The sequence below is a fragment of the Alligator sinensis genome, unplaced genomic scaffold (assembly GCF_000455745.1).
Source record: "Alligator sinensis unplaced genomic scaffold, ASM45574v1 scaffold1075_1, whole genome shotgun sequence".
Classification (NCBI taxonomy): domain Eukaryota; kingdom Metazoa; phylum Chordata; order Crocodylia; family Alligatoridae; genus Alligator; species Alligator sinensis.
In genome coordinates, this window is record NW_005842277.1 from 1699185 (window position 1) to 1708273 (window position 9089).

The following is a 9089-nucleotide window of genomic DNA, read 5'->3' on the forward strand; positions in this document are numbered from 1 at the left end:
TGATGATCTTCTCAAAGAGTTTCCCCAGGATTGAGGTAAGACTGACGGGCCTATAGTTGCCCGGGTCCTCCCTCTTCCCTTTCTTAAAGATGGGGACCACATTGGCTATCTTCCAATCATCTGGCACCTGGCCCAAGCACCACGAGCACTCGTAAAGCCGTGCCAAGGGCCCTGCAATAACCCCTGCTAGCTCCCTCAACACTCTGGGGTGGAGAGCATCTGGACCTGCTGGTTTGAACACGTCCAGACCCTCCAGAAGCACTCTAACCCGGTCCTCCTCAACCTTAGGTCTTGGGGCGTTCCCCTCAAGTCTGTCTTGAATCACGGTGGGGGAGTCCCGGTCCCTGCTCAAGAAAACGGAGGTGAAGAATTTGTTAAAGATTTCTGCCTTCTCTTCTGGCGCGACTACCAGATTGCCCAGCGTATCTTGCAGGGGCCCCACATTTTCCGGCGCCTGGATGATTTCTGGTTCCACAGTTTCTTGTTCAAGTTTGTTTTTAAAGTTTTCTTCTCTAAGAACAGCCACTCTGAGGTCAGCAATGGAATGTCCAGACAGGTTAGTGTTCTGCCACAGGCTTGTCCACATTTCTGGTGCTGATGGCAGATCAGTGTTCATTCATTCTTACATGTAGGAGTCACCTATTTTCCCCTTTTCCTCCGGTAAAGGGGAAAGCCAGGGGCCTGTTCCAGGCAGATAGCCACCCAGCTGCCAGTGGGGTAGACTTATTTAGCCGCTGTCTCCGAGCATAGGGCAGCAGCGGCCAGGCCACACAGACCCAGCTGGGCAGACCCTGCTGCGGTGGAACAGCCCCTCTGTGCTTGGAACAAGCCCCCTCCCAGCAGGAAGAGCTTTATTCAGCTGCTGGCCACTTGCATTGCAGCCAGGTCTGCCCGGCCTGGCCACTGCTGCTCTGTGCTCGGAGACAGCTCCCAGCCACCAGGAGGTGGTTTATTTAGCCGCTGTCTCCAAACACAGGGCAGCAGCAGCCAGGCTGGGCAGAACCGGCTGCAATGTGAGCAGCCACTGCAGTAGTGGGAATGGAGCACAGCCAGGTAGGGCCCCTGGGGGGCAGGGACAGGGTTATTCCTCTGGCCTCCGGTAAAGGGGAAAGCCAGGGGCCTGTTCCAGGCAGATAGCCACCCAGCTGCCAGTGGGGTAGAGGGGAAATGAACTCTGTTCCCTGCCCCACTCTACCTCAGGGGCCATGGTACCCCCCCGCTGCAGCAGAGAGGGGGGGAGAGCAGGCAGACCTGGCTTGAGTCCCTGCCAGTAGCACAGGGAGGGGGAATTAAACTCCTCTCTGGCCAGACCTTGCTCAGGCTGCAAAGCAGAGGGGTGGGGCCAGCCTGGCTGGGTTGGAGCAGAGAGCTCCACCCAGAGAGCATGCTGGGGGTCTCTGATTTAACTGAAACCAGCAAAGAGTCTGGAATAGACAATGCATAAACCGGTTTGAGCCAAATCAGTTACATCTGATACTACATTCAAGCAGGTTCATCTCAAACCGGTTTCAGCCATTTTCAACTGGTTTATGTTCACTGAATGTCTGCTCTGTTACAAGTTTAAACCAGTTTCTGATCACTTAAACTAGTTCATGTGTAATGTCTGTCCCTGGCCCAGATGATCATGTTTTTCTAGCAGGGGGTGGAAGTCACTAATGAGGTATCCGAGACGTTCAAGGTAGGAGTAGTAGGTAACAAACAAAAGGATTCTGGCTAGGTACAAACATTCAATAAGCCCAAGGCAGAATTGATCTCCATCACACGGTTTTTTGTATGCTGCATAGTTTAGTATAGACCATTAGCTAACAGAACATACATTCACTCTTTGGTTGGGGGGCTAGGAATCTTAGACTGGGTTCTGCCATTTTTAAACCAGTCCATGAGTGCAAAACTTCTACTGTGTTACAGATATAGACAGGTTTCTGATCACTTATACCGATAAAAGTGTAAGGTCTGTACCTGGCCTATGTTGTCTTTGTTCTGGAGTTGGTATTGTAGGAGGTCAGAGCAGGGGCTGAATCTGGCTTTGTTGATTCAAGTAACTACAGTTTGAGATTATGTTATTATTGTAGGAATTTCAGCTCCAGATCCTCAAAGTGTGCATCCCAGCCCGTAGAATCAGAGCAGATATGGCTGTAAAAAAAAAAATCTTGGCTGTAGACAATGGAGCTAGTGGTGTAGTTAGGATTACAGCTAATGGCATAGAGGTGGCTATAATAGTTGATTGGTTTTCAATACAATGTGGTGATGATGTGGCCACTGCAAATTTTACAGTGGTGTCTAAGAAATGAATTAGCTGGGAGAAGTATTCGAGAGTTAGTTTGATTGAGTGGTAGAAGCTGTTAAAATCCTGGTGGAATTTTCTTGAGATTTCTTCCCACGCAGTCATATGATGACAAGGTATATGGAGTATACAGGGGGTGAGGGAATGAGAAAGCACTTGAGGAGGAAGTGGATTTCAGGGTCTGCCATAAATATATTGGCATATTGATGGCAGGGGAGATGTGTGCACCCATGGTAGTGTTCCTCATTTGTAGGTATAAGGAATTCCCAAATCTGAAATAACTTTTTATGAGGACAGAACAGGAAAGTACTGGAAATGTTGATATACAGAGATGTAACATCCATGGTAGCTTATATGATGTTGCTGGAAGCTTGTCAGTAGAAGCTAGTTTCTTCAGGGAATATGTGGTATCTTTCAAATAGCTGACAGCCCCCATAGCATATGAAGATAGCATTGAGCTGACATAACCAGAAACTTCCTGTATGATGGTGCCAATGCCAGTGACAGAGACAGACAATGGGATGCACTGGGTTGCCACATTTCTGGATCTTGTTAGAAAGATTTATTTTAGCTTCCTGTATGTATTCCTGGCTTTTCCATATTAGCATCCTCTTTATCAGCCTGTTGTATGATGATACTAGTGTTGTGGATGATACCAGAGTTCTTCCTGCCCTGCCCTAGCTGAGGCGATGCTACTGAGCATGGAGGGAGAAGAGAAATAATGCAGAAAGGGGAGAGCAATGCTCTTATCTGACTTAGGACCTTGAAAAAAGTTCCTCTCTGCTGCTCCTATAGGATGGTCTGCCCATCCTGGGGTAGATTGGAACTGTGTGGAGGCACAGCCACCCTTGCAGGGCCAGTCACTGCTCCTGTACCCCTCTTTAGAAAATCCTGGATCCTCCCATGCACAAGTGTGGGTATTAGGAAGCCTAAAGAACGGATTTCTCACCATTTTCTACAAAGTGAAGAAATATACTTCTCCCACACCAAGAATAAACTGATATTTAAATATTGGGAAAATGCATCAATTTATATGAAAATCATCCAAATCAGTATACATAGATACACATATCTGAATACAATAATTTACTTCTCTTGGAATTCATTAGTCTGATTTATTATTCTTTCCTCTCAGGCAATGATCAACTTTTTCAGCATACAGCATATCATAAAGTCTCAACTAACCCTAACTAAATGCACTAAAAATATGACTGTCACTTACCATACTTTCTCATATATAACACTCGTCAGAATAAAATACACAGCCTATTTTTAAAAGGAACAATAAAAAAAACAAAGTTCTTTCACTGTAGTAAGAAACTGAGTAGCAGTAACTTAGAAGCCATGCCTGCTCACTCTTCTGTTCCCTCTGAGATGCATGAAGATTTTACTTTCATTTTTCCCCAGTAAAGCAGAAAATGCTCTTACAGCTTTGCCTCACATGTAATTAATACACACTGTAATTTCCAGCAGCTACGTTTTGCAGTAGTCATGTGTTTTTGTGTGAGAAAATATGGTATTTGCTTGGGAATAAGTGCTGATCATTTAAAAATTGACAAACACCAAATTTGATTGTCCAGTCTTTGTGCATTTGCTTCCACAAATTTCCATTATATTGTTGTACAGTCATTTTCACAAATGCAGTTTTGATGTTAAAATATGAACAACTTTTAAATAGTAGAAGAGAAGAAAGGATTAAAATTCTGTTTCCTTAGCTATATTTCAGCTTCTTATTCTTGTTCTGGGCTCAACCGAAGACCTTTGCATAAGGGATTATCCATACTACCTAAGAAATTAAAAGTTCCACAGTCTCACCGAACTATTTCTCTGCATAGTGTGTTTATGATTCCAGTACTTTGTTATAAATCAGACCCATCCAAATTTCTCCTGAAAAAGTAATATCATAAGTTATAGTCTGTCAAATTGTTCCCAAACCTAAATTGTTAACACTGTGGCCCCATTTCAGTCTATTGTTGCATGAAATATCTGCTGTTTTTTTATCATGGTTTGCCTTGTGAGAAATGTAAATCTTACTATATCTCTAGTACCCGGATTCAAGTGTCCAGACTGAACTGTCCCTAGGAGATCAACAGAATGCCATGGGGAAGTGAGACATCAATATTTAAGTCAATTATCTGATCAAAATAATTTCTTAACTTCCTAAACATAATTTAAGTCTATGTTACATATTACAATTCTCCCTGTAATGATGTTTAAAATAGGGAGCAGAGTATCCTGATGGGATAGGCGTTTCTCATTTACTTCAGTGACAAGTGGAAGAAGAATGTCAGTCCAGAAATTTATGATGATGCATGTGACAAGTTCTCAGATTTTTTCTTCTATATATTTTGTTGCCTGAAAAAACAGACAAGATTGTTAGCAACACTTTTCTGTGCAATCTTGGATGGTATCTTTAGACACTTTGGCACAGTATCCATATTTTTCTATTTCAACACAACTCAAAAATATTTCACCTTTTATAGGCACTTGTAGTCATTACCAAGTCATTTTTCATGTTAAAAACTGTAAACCTGGATTTCAAGATTCTTCTATCATATTTACTTGAATCCAAGAAAAGCTTTCTCCCCATTTAACATGAGGCAAAAAACCCACATTTTGTATTCAAATATAAGGGCATGGTTTGGGGTCAGAGTTGGAGCTGCAGTCACCACCTTTACCCTACTACCTCTGTCCCCTGCTCTGCCTCTTTCACCACTTACCTTCAGTTGCAGCTCCAGCCTCAATCTGAACCAGCAGCAATGGTGGCAGCCTCAACCCCAACTCTGATGGACTTAGACCCTTCCCAGGGCTGATCTAAAGTTGCCACAGCCATCTTCTTTTCACTGACCAAGTGGGACTGGAGCACCAACTGAAAAAAAAGACAGCAGAGGAGACCAAGTGCGGGAAGGGGTGAAGGAACCATGGGGGGACAGGAAGTTGCAGAGCAGACAAATGTCGGGGTAGGAGTGGCAAGGGGCAGGCTCCAGGGGGTGCAGGCATCATGTTGTACATCATGGGGCAGGGAGAAGGCAGTGGGGGATGGGGAACAGGGGGGAAGACTAAGTACTGGGAGATACAGATGGCAAGGGGCACGGGCACCATGGGAGAGGTGCTCCACAAGAGGGCAAGTTGTGGAAACAGGCAACAGGAGGCAAGGAGACAAGGGTCACGCTGCCTGTCTCTCCACCTGCCTCCCTGCCACTGTTTTTCTGGCTACAGAAGTACAGGGGAATGATTTTAAGATTATCTTCCAATAATTAGATTCTACACATGGTAAAATTATAACAAAATTATATATTATATATTTTTCCAGTACCATAGCAACAAAGTTTGGTGTCTGGGGCAAAGGCCACAGCAGCAGCCTGCCCTCACCCCATGCACATATCTGGGCAGCACACCCTGCCCATGCTTGCCCAGAGGCGCACACAGTGGCGGGAGCCACCCTTCCCTCATCCTGGCATGAGTCGTTCATAGCTCCTTCCTGTGCCCTGCCCCAGCTGCCTGCCTGTTGGCTTCACTTCGGTGCCCGGGGCAGTCACCCCGCTCAACCCACCTTGCTATGGCACTATATTTTTCATGTATAGAATCTAATTATTGGGGAGTCATCTTAAATTTAAAGTCATCTTGGATCAAGACAATTCTCTCTCTCTCTCTCTTTATTCCCCCCATTTCACCTTTAGTCAACTGAGGTACTCAACATTTATTTTGAAGAGTATATTAAGTGCTACAACCATCTTTTTAAAAAAAGATAACTTTGCTCTATAACAGTGGCTTTCAACTTTTTTCATTTGCAGACCCTTACAAAATTTCAGATGGAGGTGTGGACCCCCATGAATTGTAAGTGTGGGTATTCACATACTTTTGATTGATCAGAGTCATCTTTTCCAGACCTCTTAAACATAGCCTGTGGACCCTTACAGGTCTGCAGACCACAAGTTAAAAACCACTGCTCTACACTGAACTAGGTTGCCACTTTTTAATTCAAGTTCAGCTCATTGCTTTCAGTTTTTTAGAACAAAAATCACAAGTGAGTGATTTTTGAGTGTAAAAGACGACTACTCTTGATGGTAAAGAGCATAAACTATCATCACAGCAACATTTTAATTATGATGATGGTATTGAAAATAGGTATGATTTTCAAGCCTTCATAGACTTTCAGTGATACTTAGACTCCTAAATAGCCATCTTACTTTAGGAAAATTGAATTTACAGCACCTAGAATGAGAAACCACTCTGAGACAAAAAGTAACAAGAAAGAAAAAAAACATGATCAAGCCAGCTTTGCACAGACATCCTGCTCAACTACCAAAAGTTTTCAGAATCTAAATAGGCAATTCCCTGCAATGGCTCAATACTTCACAACCTACTATTTGTTCAGTGCCCTTCAGTTTTGTTTTTTTTAGCAACTAGCAAGAGATCCACCAAGATCTTTTCCCTGTAGCTTTCCAGTGTTATAGTAGGTGTAAAAAGGAATCTGATGTTTTCATCAAGTTTTCATGAGCATATAAAGATCAGTCTAATAAAAAAAAATTGAATCTATATTATGTGCACATAGATGCTGCAGTTACCTAAAAGTTCAAAAAAGGTGATGGAGGGGTAAACTCTGTAAAATCCAATTCTTTCAATTTTCAGGAGTGGGGAAAAGACAGAAGAAGAGGAAGAAGAGATGATTGTTTTATAACACTCCCAGAGAAGTTAGTGAAAAGTCTTTGTAGGCTAAAGAGCCATTTGACACCAAAATCATCTGAAAGTCAACTGAAGTCTCCAGAGGGTGGATATGGCCCAATACAACTGAACACCAGGTGCTATAAATGATTGTTCCTTTTGTGAAGACTCTGAGGACTCCATGCCTACACTTAGCAGAACCCCTTGCCCCCGAATTCCAGTAACCTTTATTCCTGAATTAATAAACACATCTGACCTCATGTACTGATCTTGGAAATGCAATATAAGTGTTTTTTGCTTTCCACCCCTCCCACTCCTTATTCTAATGTTTGGCTTGGACATGTTGTTTTTGATGTACCTAATGTAACAGGATCTTCTTTCTCTTTTTTTCCCCACAGACTGTTGAACACAGAAATTAATTAATAAATTTGCCTCTATGTATATGCTATTTTAACACCCGGTCCACTACATACAAATTTTATTCTATAAGTAGGTTTACAATACAAACATTAAGCAAACTTCTTAAACATGAAAACTTACTGTTGTCTGATTCAAGTTCTGAATCAGCCTACTGTCTACGAATTAACTAACAATTCTGTTTAATTAATATTAAAAAAATCTTATTTCAGGGATATTTTTAAATTAAAGTTTTAGTTTATTTAGGAAAAAAAGGTTTTTTATGTTTTCCCCAAATTCCGCTTTCCTAAGGGATTAATCCCTTTTCAAAAAGGAGGTTAAATAACATAATATATGTGCACATAATAACTGATTTATTATAATATCCTGATTTTTTTATCACAGTTGCATGTCATCTTTCTAGTACATAAAAAGATATGCAATGATCAGAAAACAGTTAAACATGTGTGTGTGTGTACACTTTTTTTCTTAATATTATACTCTAAATTTAAAAACTGGATTAGCTTCTTCACTTTTTTAAATCAAATGGCACCTCAAACCAGTGTCATATATGTCATCAATCACCTCTGCTGTTTACATTGGACAAACGGGGTGATTCCTATGTGTAAGAAGGAATGGACAGCAACAGTACCAGAAAAACAGACACTTTGTACTCTCTCACTAGTTTTTCCCCTCAAAGCATTAAGAAAATGCTTCCTCAACTTTAATCTCTTTTTAAAGACAGTCATCTGCTAATTGAGTATATTTGCATTTCAAGCTAAAATGCACTTAAGTAGTCTATCAATAAAATCCAGATCTCAGGAAACCACTGTCAAAATCCAAGTGACATAAATCCTTCATCACACTTAACTGACTAGAAGCATCATTATTACAGTGGGGCAAGCAGGGCACCAACCACAGGTGCTGACTAGGAGAAGGTGCTAGAATTGAATCTTTGCCACAGCAGGGGCAGCACCATGCCAGCCATTAAAGCTGGACAGGGCAGCCCTACACCACACACTATGTGTGGGGAGGGGGCAAGTGGAGCAAGCCAAATGGTGCTCCCCACCCCTCGGGGGGCCTTTGTCAGTGCTAGCATAGCCCTGCACCCAATATGTATGTATTTGGGAAAGGAGCAAACAAGGCACCAGGGTCAGCTCCCAGGAAACCTAGTCACACAGTGCTGCTGGTATCTGAATGTAGTTGACACTGCTACAAAAGCAGCAGCAGCAGCCTGGAAAGGTAAACCTTCCCTTTCCTCTCACTCACATGTGCTCCCCCTTCCCCAACTTCCCTGGCCTAGTCTACAATGGTTGATACACCCACACCCCACTACCCCCACTTTTACTTGCTACACCTCTGCTGACCAGACAGAGAGATAGAATGAAAATGTCTTGCAATAGCTTATCCCTGAGCTTATCCCTCAGGAAGTGCTGACTGGTATTCTAGGACAACTTGGATTTAGAGCAAATTGCTAAATAAATATTCCAGGAGTTATCCAAGACTGACAAAGTAAAGCAATTATTCTCATTAATGCACTTGACTTTCTGTTTCCTCCTTCATATCACGCTATTCAAATGTATTTTTAAATATACAATATACAATAGCACCTGTTTACAATAAACACATAAACAAACTCAAGTTAGTTAATTGGAATGCAAGTCCCAAACTTGAGCATAGCAGTATGCAAATTGCCACTGCAGTTAGAATGCGTCACAACTTAATCATGACGTTAAGATTCCTG

General features: G+C 42.3%; 1 protein-coding gene and 1 long non-coding RNA gene across 6 annotated transcripts in view; both read right to left on the minus strand.

Annotated features, from left to right (window-relative positions):
* LOC102380336 (protocadherin-11 X-linked-like) overlaps window positions 1-2200 on the minus strand; it is a 611220-nt gene extending 609020 nt beyond the window's left edge. For 3 of the 5 annotated variants that reach the window (XM_025209272.1, XM_025209270.1, XM_025209269.1), the window contains exon 1: window positions 1960-2198. The gene's annotated coding sequence lies outside the window, so the exon portion shown is untranslated. Of the gene's footprint in view, window positions 1-1959 lie in introns of all 5 variants that reach the window. The other 2 variants (XM_006027939.3, XM_025209271.1) reach the window with 2 other exon arrangements.
* Window positions 2201-3293: 1093 nt separating this feature from the next.
* Window positions 3294-9068, minus strand: LOC112550986. Its single transcript, XR_003095076.1, has 2 exons — window positions 5005-9068; window positions 3294-4639 (listed from the first exon to the last, which is right to left on the minus strand). It is a non-coding gene; the product is annotated as an uncharacterized LOC112550986 (long non-coding RNA).
* Between the last annotated feature and the right edge of the window lie 21 nt (window positions 9069-9089).